Source organism: Symsagittifera roscoffensis, chromosome 8, assembly GCF_963678635.1.
Source record: "Symsagittifera roscoffensis chromosome 8, txSymRosc1.1, whole genome shotgun sequence".
NCBI lineage: Eukaryota > Metazoa > Xenacoelomorpha > Acoela > Convolutidae > Symsagittifera > Symsagittifera roscoffensis.
The window spans coordinates 27,083,777-27,100,058 of record NC_087069.1 but is presented as its reverse complement, the minus strand read 5'-3'; the positions used below and the strand labels follow the sequence as shown (position 1 = coordinate 27,100,058).

Genomic DNA, 16,282 nt, shown 5'->3' with positions numbered 1-16,282 from the left:
CAGCGGTCGCCCTCTCCCCCTCAGGTATTCGACCACAAAATCATCCAAAGGGTCCCCCATTTGGTACTTTTTAAAACATTTTTTTCATTTCTGACTGGCCCTGAACAATGCTTCTAGAGGTACTAATTTTTAGGGGGACTCCAAAAAGCGCAATTTCCTGGTGAAAACTTTCCAAAAATGGACTAAATTTCAACCGTTATTTTCAAAAAACTGCCTTCGGCGCAAAAAAAAATTGGTCAAAATAGGGTCTTCTTGATTTAGAGGCAAAAAATCACTTTGATCGAAATCATAAAAGGTCGACAAAATTAAATTCAAAAAAATATTGAAAATCCCCCCTCGAGAAAACCCTAGCACCACCACTTGTCAGCATCACAGTTAAAATACAATTTTACAGTTTTGGATTTTCAGTTTGAACTACTTTACCAGCTACATATACAACGCCAAAAGCAGTATATTATGCCTGAAGGGAGATCCCAACAAGAAGTACTGCTCATCGAGTAGAATATCTTGAACAGCAAAGAGAAGACAGCCAGCATCAATTCAGCAAACAAATTAATTCAAGGGCTGAAGTTAAAAAACAGTTTTTAGAGGTTCTAATTGTTCTTTAGGTAAATTTGAAAAAAATGTCTATAGAAGCTCAAACAGCTAACTTGTGACATTTCATGTATGTTAACAGGTATCAAGTCAGTTTGTTTTAAATAGTTAAAAGCCTGCACAATTCTAACTGTAAGCGAGTTCTGTTTAGCGGTAGTAGAAAGTTTCATCACTTTAATTACGCTTTTCGCGTTTTGCTCCTGGTACTTAATATACTTTTTTGGAGTAAATCTCAGAAATAAAACCACTTTTTTGTCCGATCGAAATTCCATAAACAAGTAGTTAAACATCTCAAAAAAGTATAAATCAAAAGCAGTAAGCAATTTGTTTTCGTCCATAATTTCCTTGATTGATTCAGATCTACATTTAAAATTAGTTGCTCTCAAGCTTCTTTTTTGTAATTTGTAATTTCTTTATCCCGGCAAGGTGAGATTGGAATGTATTTCCGTAAATTAAAAATCCATAAGTTAGGTGATTGTAGGAATTACATATGCTTTGTAAAAGCTAGGCATCTGCTGTTTAGAAAAAAGGTACCTAAATTTCCAGACAATGCCACAAAATTTAGATAATTGTTTGCATATATGTTCATTTTGAAATTTGAAAGTAAGTTTATTATCAAGAAGAAAGCGTAAATTTTTACACACATTATTAATTTGAACTGAAGTACCAAAAGCAAAGTAATCTTTTGAAAAATTACAACCAAATTTTTTAATGTGATTCTTACCAAGATTTGCACCAAGACCATTCGTTTCGAACCATCTATCCATTTTATTTAACGAGCTATCAAAGTTATCGCAATGATTTTTTTCTGCCTTGCATATAGTAGTATCATCAGCAAATACAACTACCTCAGATCCTTCTGCAGTTTCACGAATTTCTACCTCAGTTCTGCAATTTCTACCTCAATCAATACTGACCTAAGTCGAGAGTTGGTTAACGCTAAACTGATGTCGTCGAACAGCAATTATCATATATTCAAATCGTATTTGTGTCGGCCTCATTAGATCAGTGAAGTTCGTTTTTTGCTTTCTCTTAGTTTTAACCAAGAACTTTAACAAGGATAAATTTTCAAGTCAACACATCGTTCCTTTTCAATAAGAACAACTTTCGTATCTGGTTTCTGTAATCAAAATTTTAATAATTTTGAGGGGGGAGCGCCGGCCGAAAAAAAAAACAATTTTTTGGTAAAAATTTTTCAAAAACTGCCTAAAAACTTGGCCTGTTTTTCGGCCTGTTTTTTCTTATTTTGCCTGCGGCGCAGAAATTTTGGTCAAAACTGAGTTTTTTTAGTGCTTTTGGAGAGCTCGGAAATTCCTATTGGTTTGCTTCCTTACTCCTAATTCAGGCCACTTGAGAGTTTTTACGGGACTACCTGAATATTACTGTGTTCTAATATTTTCTATTGTTTTTGAGATCAACGAAGATAAAATTCGCCCTAAAGGGATTCAGTCTCGATAGTTGTACAAAAAGTCGTGATTTGTTTTTTTTCCAGTCCCAAACAAGATTATGTTTTGAATGAAAACAATTTTTTCTTCGAACTGCAGTCTAATTAGAGCATCTCCTCTTTGCTTCAAACATTTGCTTAGAACGTTTCCTCTTTGCTCAAAACAATTGCTTAGAACATCTCCTCTTTGCTTAGTACATTTGCTTAAAACATCTTCTTTTTGCTTAGAACATTTGCTTAGAACATCTCCTCTTTGCTTAGAACATCTCCTCTTTGCTTAGAACATTTGCTTAGAACATCTGCTCTTTGCTTAGAACATTTGCTTAGAACATCTCCTCTTTGCTTAGAATATTTGCTTAGAACGTTTCTTCTTTGCTCAAAACAATTGCTTAGAACATCTCCTCTTTGCTTAGTACATTTGCTTAAAACATCTTCTTTTTGATTAGAACGTTTGCTTTGAATATCTCCTCTTTGCTTAGAACAACTCTTCTTTGCTTAGAAAATTTGCTTAGAACATCTTCTCTTTGCTTAGAATATTTGCAAAGATCATCTCCTCTTTGCTTAGAACAATTGCTCACGACATCTTCTCTTTGCATAGAGCATTTGCTTAGAACATCTCCTCTTTTCTTAGAAAATTTGCTCAGAACATCTCCTTTATACTTAGAAAATTCGCTCAGAACATCTCCTTTTTGCTTAGATTATTTGCTAAGATCATCTCCTCTTTGCTTAGAACAATTGCTTAGAACATCTTCTCTTTGCATAGAGCATTTGCTTAGAGCATCTCCTCTTTGCTTAGAATATTTGCTAAGATCATCTCCTCTTTGCTTAGAACAATTGCTTAGAACATCTTCTCTTTGCATAGAGCATTTGCTTAGAGCATCTCCTCTTTTCTTAGAAAATTTGCTCAGAACATCTCCTTTTTACTTAGAACATTTGCTCAGAACATCTCCTCTTTGCTTAGAATATTTGCTAAGATCATCTCCTCTTTGCTTAGAACAATTGCTTAGAACATCTTCTCTTTGCATAGAGCATTTGCTTAGAGCATCTCCTCTTTTCTTAGAAAATTTGCTCAGAACATCTCCTTTTTACTTAGAAAATTCGCTTAGAACATCTCCTTTTTGATTAGAACGTTTGCTTTGAATATCTCCTCTTTGCTTAGAACAACTCTTCTTTGCTTAGAAAATTTGCTTAGAACATCTTTTCTTTGCTTAGAAAATTTGCTCAGAACATCTCCTTTTTACTTAGAAAATTCGCTCAGAACATCTCCTTTTTGCTTAGAACATTTGTTTAGAACATTTCCTCTTTGCTTAGAACATTTACTTAGAACATTTCCTCTTTGCTTAGAACATTTGCTCAGAACATCTCCTCTTTGCTTGGAATATTTGCTAAGATCATCTCCTCTTTGCTTAGAACAATTGCTTAGAACATCTTCTCTTTGCATAGAGCATTTGCTTAGAGCATCTCCTCTTTTCTTAGAAAATTTGCTCAGAACATCTCCTTTTTACTTAGAAAATTCGCTCAGAACATCTCCTTTTTGCTTAGAACAATTGTTTAGAACATTTCCTCTTTGCTTAGAACATTTACTTAGAACATTTCCTCTTTGCTTAGAACATTTGCTCAGAACATCTCTTCTTTGCTTAGAATATTTGCTAAGATCATCTCCTCTTTGCTTAGAACAATTGCTTAGAACATCTTCTCTTTGCATAGAGCATTTGCTCAGAACATCTCCCTCCTTTTTACTTAGAAAATTCGCTTAGAACATCTCCTTTTTAATTAGAAAATTCGCTTAAAAAATCTCTTTTTTGCTTAGAACATTTGTTTAGATCATTTCCTCTTTGCTTAGAACATTTGCTTAGAACATTTCCTCTTTGCTTAGAACATTTGCTTAGAACATCTCCTCTTTGCTTAGAATATTTGCTAAGATCATCTCATCTTTGCTTAGAACAATTGCTTAGAACATCTTCTCTTTGCATAGAGCATTTGCTTAGAACATCTCCTCTTTTCTTAGAAAATTTGCTTTGAACATCTCCTCTTTGTTTAGAAGATTTACTTAGAACGTTTCCTCTTTGCTTTGAACATTTGCTTGGAATATCATCTCTTTGCGTAGAACATTTGCTTAGAACATCCTCTCTTTGCTTAGAATCTTTGCTTATAACATCTCCTCTTTGCTAAGAACATTTGCTTAGATCATCTCCTTTTTGCTTAGAGCATTTGCTTAGAACGTCTCCTCTTTGCTTAGAACATCTCCTCTTTGCTTAGAACATTTGCTTAGAACATCTCCTCTTTGCTTAGAACATTACTTCAGAACATCTTTTTTTTACTTAGAACATTTTCTTAGAACATCTCCTCTTTACTTAGAACATTTGCTTAGAACATCTTCTCTTTGCTTAGATCATTTGCTTAGAATAGTTCTTCTTTGCTTAGAACATTTTCTTAGAACATCTCCTCTTTACTTAGAACATTTGCTTAGAACATCTTCTCTTTACTTAGATCATTTGCTTAGAATAGTTCTTCTTTGCTTAGAACATTTGCTTAGAACATCTGCTCTTTGCGTAAAACCTTTGCTTAGAACATCTTCTCTTTGCTTAGATCATTTCCTTAGAATAGTTCTTCTTTGCTTAGAACAATTGATTGGAACATCTCCTCTTTGCTTAGAACATTTGCTCGGAACATCTCCTCTTACACAGCTCATATATAGTTGAATCTCATCAGCACATTAGTAGATCCAGTTGTTCTATTAAATGTTTTTCTTGGTATCGCTCTGTCTCCCGTAAAGAAAAAATCACGGGGTTGTGATCGGTTTGCATGGTGGATTTTCGCTCGAAACGCTTTCACAGTGTCACCAAGAACATGACTGCTAGTGTGTCTAATTTAAATTCGCAGTTGTTGCGCTCAGCTGGCGATACATTTTCAGGAACATACATCACAAGGGTTTTTTTCTGAAAGAAACCCACAAATTGCAGGTGTGAAATCATCCATGGTCACTGCCACTTCTGTGGTCAGTGAGTAAGATGGTACAACTCGTTCTAAGCAGATCTCTTTTTACTTAGAAAATTCGCTTAGAACATCTCCTTTTTGATTAGAACGTTTGCTTTGAATATCTCCTCTTTGCTTAGAACAACTCTTCTTTGCTTAGAAAATTTGCTTAGAACATCTTCTCTTTGCTTAGAAAATTTGCTCAGAACATCTCCTTTTTACTTAGAAAATTCGCTCAGAACATCTCCTTTTTGCTTAGAACATTTGTTTAGAACATTTCCTCTTTGCTTAGAACATTTACTTAGAACATTTCCTCTTTGCTTAGAACATTTGCTCAGAACATCTCCTCTTTGCTTGGAATATTTGCTAAGATCATCTCCTCTTTGCTTAGAACAATTGCTTAGAACATCTTCTCTTTGCATAGAGCATTTGCTTAGAGCATCTCCTCTTTTCTTAGAAAATTTGCTCAGAACATCTCCTTTTTACTTAGAAAATTCGCTTAAAACATCTTCTTTTTGATTAGAACTTTTGCTTTGAATATCTCCTCTTTGCTTAGAACAACTCTTCTTTGCTTAGAAAATTTGCTTAGAACATCTTCTCTTTGCTTAAAAAATTTGCTCAGAACATCTCCTTTTTACTTAGAAAATTCGCTCATAACATCTCCTTTTTGCTTAGAACATTTGTTTAGAACATTTCCTCTTTGCTTAGAACATTTACTTAGAACATTTCCTCTTTGCTCAGAACATTTGCTCAGAACATCTCCTCTTTGCTTAGAATATTTGCTAAGATCATCTCCTCTTTGCTTAGAACAATTGCTTAGAGCATCTTCTCTTTGCATAGAGCATTTGCTCAGAACATCTCCCTCCTTTTTACTTAGAAAATTCGCTTAGAACATCTCCTTTTTAATTAGAAAATTCGCTTTAAAAATCTCTTTTTTGCTTAGAACATTTGTTTAGATCATTTCCTCTTTGCTTAGAACATTTGCTTAGAACATTTCCTCTTTGCTTAGAACATTTGCTTAGAACATCTCCTCTTTGCTTAGAATATTTGCTAAGATCATCTCATCTTTGCTTAGAACAATTGCTTAGAACATCTTCTCTTTGCATAGAGCATTTGCTTAGAACATCTCCTCTTTTCTTAGAAAATTTGCTCAGAACATCTCCTTTTTACTTAGAAAATTCGCTTAGAACATCTCCTTTTTGCTTAGAACATTTGTTTAGAACATTTCCTCTTTGCTTAGAATATTTGCTTAGAACATTTCCTCTTTGCTTAGAAAAATTGCTTTGAACATCTCCTCTTTGTTTAGAAGATTTACTTAGAACGTTTCCTCTTTGCTTTGAACATTTGCTTGGAATATCATCTCTTTGCGTAGAACATTTGCTTAGAACATCCTCTCTTTGCTTAGAATCTTTGCTTATAACATCTCCTCTTTGCTAAGAACATTTGCTTAGATCATCTCCTTTTTGCTTAGAGCATTTGCTTAGAACGTCTCCTCTTTGCTTAGAACATCTCCTCTTTGCTTAGAACATTTGCTTAGAACATCTCCTCTTTGCTTAGAACATTACTTCAGAACATCTTTTTTTTACTTAGAACATTTTCTTAGAACATCTCCTCTTTACTTAGAACATTTGCTTAGAACATCTTCTCTTTGCTTAGATCATTTGCTTAGAATAGTTCTTCTTTGCTTAGAACATTTTCTTAGAACATCTCCTCTTTACTTAGAACATTTGCTTAGAACATCTTCTCTTTACTTAGATCATTTGCTTAGAATAGTTCTTCTTTGCTTAGAACATTTGCTTAGAACATCTGCTCTTTGCGTAAAACCTTTGCTTAGAACATCTTCTCTTTGCTTAGATCATTTCCTTAGAATAGTTCTTCTTTGCTTAGAACAATTGATTGGAACATCTCCTCTTTGCTTAGAACATTTGCTCGGAACATCTCCTCTTACACAGCTCATATATAGTTGAATCTCATCAGCACATTAGTAGATCCAGTTGTTCTATTAAATGTTTTTCTTGGTATCGCTCTGTCTCCCGTAAAGAAAAAATCACGGGGTTGTGATCGGTTTGCATGGTGGATTTTCGCTCGAAACGCTTTCACAGTGTCACCAAGAACATGACTGCTAGTGTGTCTAATTTAAATTCGCAGTTGTTGCGCTCAGCTGGCGATACATTTTCAGGAACATACATCACAAGGGTTTTTTTCTGAAAGAAACCCACAAATTGCAGGTGTGAAATCATCCATGGTCACTGCCACTTCTGTGGTCAGTGAGTAAGATGGTACAACTCGTTCTAAGCAGATCTCTTTTTACTTAGAAAATTCGCTTAGAACATCTCCTTTTTGATTAGAACGTTTGCTTTGAATATCTCCTCTTTGCTTAGAACAACTCTTCTTTGCTTAGAAAATTTGCTTAGAACATCTTCTCTTTGCTTAGAAAATTTGCTCAGAACATCTCCTTTTTACTTAGAAAATTCGCTCAGAACATTTCCTTTTTGCTTAGAACATTTGTTTAGAACATTTCCTCTTTGCTTAGAACATTTACTTAGAACATTTCCTCTTTGCTTAGAACATTTGCTCAGAACATCTCCTCTTTGCTTGGAATATTTGCTAAGATCATCTCCTCTTTGCTTAGAACAATTGCTTAGAACATCTTCTCTTTGCATAGAGCATTTGCTTAGAGCATCTCCTCTTTTCTTAGAAAATTTGCTCAGAACATCTCCTTTTTACTTAGAAAATTCGCTTAAAACATCTTCTTTTTGATTAGAACTTTTGCTTTGAATATCTCCTCTTTGCTTAGAACAACTCTTCTTTGCTTAGAAAATTTGCTTAGAACATCTTCTCTTTGCTTAAAAAATTTGCTCAGAACATCTCCTTTTTACTTAGAAAATTCGCTCATAACATCTCCTTTTTGCTTAGAACATTTGTTTAGAACATTTCCTCTTTGCTTAGAACATTTACTTAGAACATTTCCTCTTTGCTTAGAACATTTGCTCAGAACATCTCCTCTTTGCTTAGAATATTTGCTAAGATCATCTCCTCTTTGCTTAGAACAATTGCTTAGAACATCTTCTCTTTGCATAGAGCATTTGCTCAGAACATCTCCCTCCTTTTTACTTAGAAAATTCGCTTAGAACATCTCCTTTTTAATTAGAAAATTCGCTTTAAAAATCTCTTTTTTGCTTAGAACATTTGTTTAGATCATTTCCTCTTTGCTTAGAACATTTGCTTAGAACATTTCCTCTTTGCTTAGAACATTTGCTTAGAACATCTCCTCTTTGCTTAGAATATTTGCTAAGATCATCTCATCTTTGCTTAGAACAATTGCTTAGAACATCTTCTCTTTGCATAGAGCATTTGCTTAGAACATCTCCTCTTTTCTTAGAAAATTTGCTCAGAACATCTCCTTTTTACTTAGAAAATTCGCTTAGAACATCTCCTTTTTGCTTAGAACATTTGTTTAGAACATTTCCTCTTTGCTTAGAATATTTGCTTAGAACATTTCCTCTTTGCTTAGAAAAATTGCTTTGAACATCTCCTCTTTGTTTAGAAGATTTACTTAGAACGTTTCCTCTTTGCTTTGAACATTTGCTTGGAATATCATCTCTTTGCGTAGAACATTTGCTTAGAACATCCTCTCTTTGCTTAGAATCTTTGCTTATAACATCTCCTCTTTGCTAAGAACATTTGCTTAGATCATCTCCTTTTTGCTTAGAGCATTTGCTTAGAACGTCTCCTCTTTGCTTAGAACATCTCCTCTTTGCTTAGAACATTTGCTTAGAACATCTCCTCTTTGCTTAGAACATTACTTCAGAACATCTTTTTTTTACTTAGAACATTTTCTTAGAACATCTCCTCTTTACTTAGAACATTTGCTTAGAACATCTTCTCTTTGCTTAGATCATTTGCTTAGAATAGTTCTTCTTTGCTTAGAACATTTTCTTAGAACATCTCCTCTTTACTTAGAACATTTGCTTAGAACATCTTCTCTTTACTTAGATCATTTGCTTAGAATAGTTCTTCTTTGCTTAGAACATTTGCTTAGAACATCTGCTCTTTGCGTAAAACCTTTGCTTAGAACATCTTCTCTTTGCTTAGATCATTTCCTTAGAATAGTTCTTCTTTGCTTAGAACAATTGATTGGAACATCTCCTCTTTGCTTAGAACATTTGCTCGGAACATCTCCTCTTACACAGCTCATATATAGTTGAATCTCATCAGCACATTAGTAGATCCAGTTGTTCTATTAAATGTTTTTCTTGGTATCGCTCTGTCTCCCGTAAAGAAAAAATCACGGGGTTGTGATCGGTTTGCATGGTGGATTTTCGCTCGAAACGCTTTCACAGTGTCACCAAGAACATGACTGCTAGTGTGTCTAATTTAAATTCGCAGTTGTTGCGCTCAGCTGGCGATACATTTTCAGGAACATACATCACAAGGGTTTTTTTCTGAAAGAAACCCACAAATTGCAGGTGTGAAATCATCCATGGTCACTGCCACTTCTGTGGTCAGTGAGTAAGATGGTACAACTCGTTCTAAGCAGATCTCTTTTTACTTAGAAAATTCGCTTAGAACATCTCCTTTTTGCTTAGAACATTTGTTTAGAACATTTCCTCTTTGCTTAGAATATTTGCTTAGAACATTTCCTCTTTGCTTAGAAAATTGCTTTGAACATCTCCTCTTTGTTTAGAAGATTTACTTAGAACGTTTCCTCTTTGCTTTGAACATTTGCTTGGAACATCATCTCTTTGCGTAGAACATTTGCTTAGAATATCCTCTCTTTGCTTAGAATCTTTGCTTAGAACATCTCCTCTTTGCTAAGATTATTTGCTTAGATCATCTCCTTTTTGCTTAGAGCATTTGCTTAGAACGTCTCCTCTTTGCTTAGAACATCTTCTCTTTGCTTAGAACATTTGCTTAGAACATCTCCTCTTTGCTTAGAACATTTCTTCAGAACATCTTTTTTTTTACTTAGAACATTTTCTTAGAACATCTCCTCTTTACTTAGAACATTTGCTTAGAACATCTTCTCTTTGCTTAGATCATTTGCTTAGAATAGTTCTTCTTTGCTTAGAACATTTGCTTAGAACATCTGCTCTTTGCGTAAAACCTTTGCTTAGAACATCTTCTCTTTGCTTAGATCATTTCCTTAGAATAGTTCTTCTTTGCTTAGAACAATTGATTGGAACATCTCCTCTTTGCTTAGAACATTTGCTCGGAACATCTCCTCTTACACAGCTCATATATAGTTGAATCTCATCAGCACATTAGTAGATCCAGTTGTTCTATTAAATGTTTTTCTTGGTATCGCTCTGTCTCCCGTAAAGAAAAAATCACGGGGTTGTGATCGGTTTGCATGGTGGATTTTCGCTCGAAACGCTTTCACCGTGTCACCAAGAACATGACTGCTAGTATGTCTAATTTAATTTCGCAGTAGTTGCGCTCAGCTGGCGATACATTTTCAGGAACATACATCACAAGGTTTTTTTTCTGAAAGAAACCCACAAATTGCATGTTTGAAATCATTCATGGTCCTTGCCACTTCTGTGGTCAGTGAGTAAGATGGTAAACTCGTTTTAAGCAGATCTCTTTTTCAATATCTTTAAATAACTAATTACTTTCATCAGTATATTCAAAATCTTGATCCTTTACGTCATGGAATGAGAAACATGTTCAAAGCTTGCTATTTTACGCCCGTAGAAATCCAATGGATCATAAAATGATTAATTTTTTTGTTTTTTTTTTCGATCTTTTGTTTCTTCGAAAGTTTTCAACCGGCCAATCCTTAAATTTGTCGTTTCGAGCTTCAGTTTACTATTATGACGAATAACATTTGCCTGCAGCAAAAGAGTTGATTGGCAGTGTACGTTTTTGTTTTTCTCACTTAGTGTCCCATAGACAATCCGTTTTGTCTGGAAGATGATAATCATGTCTTTGATACATTTGCATGGGTTTCGATGCCAAGTCAAGTTAAAGTGTTTCAACCTGTGATGTAGACGGTCCACTCTGAAAGACACTTGTTGGGTTTTAATTGTACACACTTTTTTGCGTTATGATCCATAGCTTGATCATTTGGTATTTGTCTGAAGTTTCATTTTCAAAAAAATTGAATCGCACAGGTTCCAGAAATCTTTTTTCGAGTCTTTCTCCATTATCTCGCTAGAAAGGGTTGTCTTCCTTCTTTTTCTTGCAATTTTGATGAAATTTGCAGTCCGCAGAAGAACTAAAGTCACATTTTCCATTTTTCTGCCACACAAATCGTCTTCCATTGGTAGGTTTTCCAGGCCCCTATCAGACCAAATCTTTCAACTTACCTGTTTTTATTAAATTTCGAATATTTGCAGAGAATCTGATTGGGTCTTAGGTTCGTTCAAAAGTCACCAGGGTTTAGTAATTATCGAAGTTCGGCAACCTCTCTGATATCCCAGGCATAGAATATTGGGTGGCAAAAACTTGAGTAGTCCAAAACGAGTTCTCGATTGTACAACTGCTCACGGTAAATTTGCGCCAGTTCAACCATAATATATCGAATTACTGATCCTATACGATTGAGATCGAATTGCTAACAGGATACAGGACTAATTGTGCCAAATCAGAACTTTTTGCCTGTCCATCTAAGAATTGACGCAAAACCGATAATGGGTATCTGTCAAAAATGATTTTTGCATCTGAATGAGCGAGGAAAAACTTTGCTTAGTCAGGAAAAACTTTGCTCCACAAAGTTGTGCAAAGTAAAAAAAAGTAGTCCTGCGGCAGACTCAGGTTTCAAAAGTTACTATGAACTAATACCACTTGTTTGAATTGGTGTTGAATTGGTTTGAGTTGGTCTGGACACCACTGTTGAGGATGAAATGTGAAGCGATAGATTCAATTAGAATAGATTTATCACGATCGATGGTTGCTAAAAATTGCATTAAATTTAGTCAGTTTACACAGTTTCTTAGAGGTAAGAATTTCTCAGAATCAAGACATGTAATTGAATACTCTTTCACATCTTCTCATTTTCGGTTATGTACGTAGTAATTGACTTCATGTACAAACAAACGAAATCATGAGAATGAATCTCAACGTCAAACCTGCAATTCAATATAATGAGATAATTAGGTAAATGCAAGTTGATGATAGGGGCAAAGCAAAAATTTTCGAATCACATTTTTTCTGTTTAATTTCACTAGATTAGGTACACAGTTATTTTTGTAATCAGTTCGTATAGTTGATTTTTAAAAATTCAATTAAGAGTTGTAACTTGGATGAATCTCATATTAACAAAAAAGATAAAAGTGGTCTGTATTCGAAGAAATCATATATGTGTTTTAATGTGTCTTTGATGGTTTCAGTGCCTTTTTACATCTCTAAATCGATGTGTTTAGTCTTTATCAGAGATGTTTGATGCCCGGGTCGAGATCCCACTCAAAAACCGCTCAAGATTTGAGCGGTTTGAGCGGTTTTCCAGTAAGATTTGAGCGGTTTGGGCGTTTTTTTGGAAACACCGCTCAAACCGCTCAAATCTTGCTTAAAAAACCTCTCAAAAACCTCTCAAAAACCGCTCATTTCTTGCGGTGATTTTTGAACGGTTTTTCAAGCAAGATTTGAGCGGTTTTTGAGCGGTCTTCCCGGGTCGAGGTCCCAGACTCATGTCCATACTTTCGCGACCGAAAAACTAAGGCGCGACTTTCGCGACCAAGTCTGAAACCGCGCGACTCCAAAGACAACGGCGCGACCGTTTGGTCAGCGCGACCAAAATGTGCACTTTCAAGACTTTCGCGACCGAGGTGGAGACGGCGCGTCTTTGCAGACCGAAGCGGAGACGGTGCGACCAAGATTATATAGACGGATACGATGCACAGTACTATGGATACCTGTGGTCTGAGGTACGTATCACTGTCACAGGAATTTCAAAAGCATGAATTAGAATGCAGAGTATTCAGTATTCATTGTGGTGGGTAATATATATTGGCTTCGCTGCGCGACACTACTTTCAGCGCCGCGACACAACGGATAAGGCGTCTGACTTCGAATCAGAAGATTGGGGGTTCAAATCCCTCTGTGGTCGACTTTTTATTATTAAATCTTGCGCGGTTTTTGAGCGGTTTTTTTAGTTAAACCGCTCAAAACCGTTCAAATCTTGCGCGGTTTTTGAGCGGTTTTTTTAGATAAACCGTTCAAAAACCGCTAAAACCGCTCATTTTGAAGAAAGATTTTGAGCGTAATTGTCTAAAAAAAACCGCTCAAACCGCTCTAATCTTGCTTCAAATTAGGTGAAAAATCTCGACTCGAGTGGGAAAAGGGTATTGATTTTAATAAACCCCCAAACGTCGCATTTGAGCGAAACAAACTTTTAAGTCGAAAACAAAGAGAAAGAGAATTTTTTGAACAGTTCTGGGGAGCATTGACGGATCTAGCTAGCACGTGCAACTTCGGAGAATCTGATGAAGCAGAGTGGATTAGAGACGTATTTATTTGCAATATGAAGAATAGCGAGACCCAAAAAAAAACTAGTGTGGTCAACCATCAGCCCAACGGAAGCTTCGAGCCCGGCCCTAGTAGATGAAAAGGGCTACTTCAACCACCAGAATTTAACGAATATGGCGAAAGCGACCAACGAACCAAGCTTCGAATCAATCAACGGAAACAACCATGTCAAAAAAGAACCAAGCTTGAATATCGAAAAAATGCATGAAATGCGGAAATCCTTTTACTAATGCACATCTAAAGGTCTGTCCTGACAGAGGTTACATTTGTAAAAATTGTATAATAAAAGCCATTTTGCAAAATTATGCACGTCGAAGAACAAAAGACTATCTGTAAATATTGTAAATGACTCTGTCAATACCAAAAATTGTAAATAGGTCTCTTCGGAAGATTCCTGGAGCGAAAACCAAGAAACATGTGGAGTGATTAACGCCTGAAACGAAAACGGTCAAAGCGACGACGACGACTGATCAGTTTTGAGCGTGAAGACGATTTACGACCAAAACGGAATGGAAGCGAATAAATTATTGAGCATAGGATTCGGGTGGGAAAATTTTGTAAATATGAATATACTTTTAGTTTCGGCCAGCCTAGTGAGTTTTTCAAACGAGTAAACGAGTAAACGAGTAACTAAAAAGGATGGAAAAAGAAGGCCACATTGAAAAACTGGTGAAATGCGACGGAGACTGCTTCATAAGTCCAATAGTTATATCTAGAAATAAAGATGGCTCAATGAAACTCAAAACTAGTGACCGATCAGATTTTTTAAAATAAATACCAGATGCTCAGTATCCACGATTCAAAACTAGTGAACGATCAGATTTTTTAAAATAAAAACCAGATGCTCAGTATCCACGAACTGATTGATAATGAAGCCTTATAATTCTTAGAGAAGACCGACGGGCAGATCTGGTTTAGTGATCGCGATCTAAAGAATGGGTATAGTCAACTTCAGTTGTGGGAAAGGACAAGTAAGCAATGCAGTTTTAGTTTAGTATGAGGAGATTCTACTGGTGCTTACAGATTTTTAACCGGATTCACAAAATGTTACATAGATTATATACTAATTGCTTTTAAGGGAACTATTGTAGAACTTAAAGCTTTCTTACAAAGAAATCAGTAATCTTTAGACAAAAATAATATGGCAGTAAAAAGGAGAATTGCGCATTTTTCCAGGAGATGATAGAATGGCTCGGGTTAAAAATTTTTGAAGCGGAGTAAGACCATTGGTAGGAAAAAAGCCGATGCTATAAAAACCTCCCAAACTCAAAAAATATTTCCGAATTTCGTTCATTCTTCGGTTCGATTAACCAATATATTAAATTCCCTCCAAATCTACCTATCCTAAGCTCCCCATTACAGCTTTTACTTGACAAAAAGTCATTGTGCCAACGGAATAACAGTCTTTCCACTGCATTCGAAAAGCTAAAACCCAAAATTGTAAAAGTTACCGAGAATAGTCAATTTGACATCAAAAAAAAGATTGAAAACAGATGCTCACATAACGGCCTAGGGGTTACAGTTGAACCGTTCCAAGGGAAAGAGCAAAACCGATAGCGTTTGCCTCGAGATTTTTAAGCAACCACGAAATAAAACATTTTTAAGCAACTCAAACTGCTAGGCCTAGTTTGGGCATGCGAAAAGTTCAGAAATTTTATATATGGCTCTGAATTCGAAGTTAGTACAGACCACAAGGCACTCTTTTCTACACTTTTGGCACACCACAGCAACAAACCAATTCTTAGCCCATTAACCCGTTGGGTAAAAAGACTGTTACTCTTCAAATTTAAAATATCTCAATTTCCGGGTAAAGATATGGGTTTTACGAGACTGCTATCTAGATTACCCTCTGGCAAAGCCTTACCACTTTCTCACTACGATTAGAATTTGTCGTTGCTTCTATTGACAAAGCTTACAACATTTCAACGAATTCGCCAGATTTTACGCTTGTAAAAAGAGTGAACGTAAAACGACGTCTGTCGCTGTAAATTCAATTGTAAAATCTTATCTGCCGTCGGAAACGAGTAATTCGAGATATGATTGGTCGCAACCGCTCCGACAGTTCTTTAGCTTCATTTAAGGTTGGAGTTGTTGCTGCTATTATCTCTTTTATTGCCAAGTCGATCAAAGTTTGAAATTATTCGCACATCAGGTCGGAAAATTGTATATCAAACTTTCGCCCGTTAGATAATTCAAATTTTAACTACAAAAGCATTTCATTTTTGGATAAATCACTTTTACATTTCATAATGCTTAACGAAAATTTTTTACCAAAAAGATTGAAATGCGAGATTGAAATCGAGTACGACATATCCGAAGTTTTCAAATCCTCTAGTAATTGCCCCAGAAGAAAACAATATTGCATTGAAATTAAAACACAATCTACTGAATAACGACCACTCGACCTTAGTGAAACATTACATAGCAAACTTATCTTTACTTTCCTCTCCAATTATACCGGAAAATCATTGCTCCAAAAAGTTACTTCAAATTATGACCAAGGACGACAAAATTTTATGGGACTTATTAACAACATTTAAGACAGGACACCCACAACAAAATAGTAGTGCCAGCTGGGACCCTAAGCGCATTCAGAACGATGTCGCATGAGTCCCATCCAGGCCAGTTTGGCATGAAGTTCATGGCAGAATTTATCTGGTGGCCGCATATTTACAGGGAAGTATACCACCACGGCAAATTAAGTAAGCAATGTTCTGAAGCCGGTTAGAACTTAAGATTTTGTTGGGATCGGATCATGTGAGCAACCTACCGGACTTGTCTTTCGCTAACGAAGAGATA

General features: G+C 35.7%; 1 protein-coding gene across 1 annotated transcript in view; it reads left to right on the top strand.

The window, feature by feature from the left end:
* Nucleotides 1-16,282, top strand: part of LOC134852808 (frizzled-9-like) — a 76,543-nt gene that overhangs the window by 2,031 nt on the left and 58,230 nt on the right. The window lies entirely within an intron of this gene.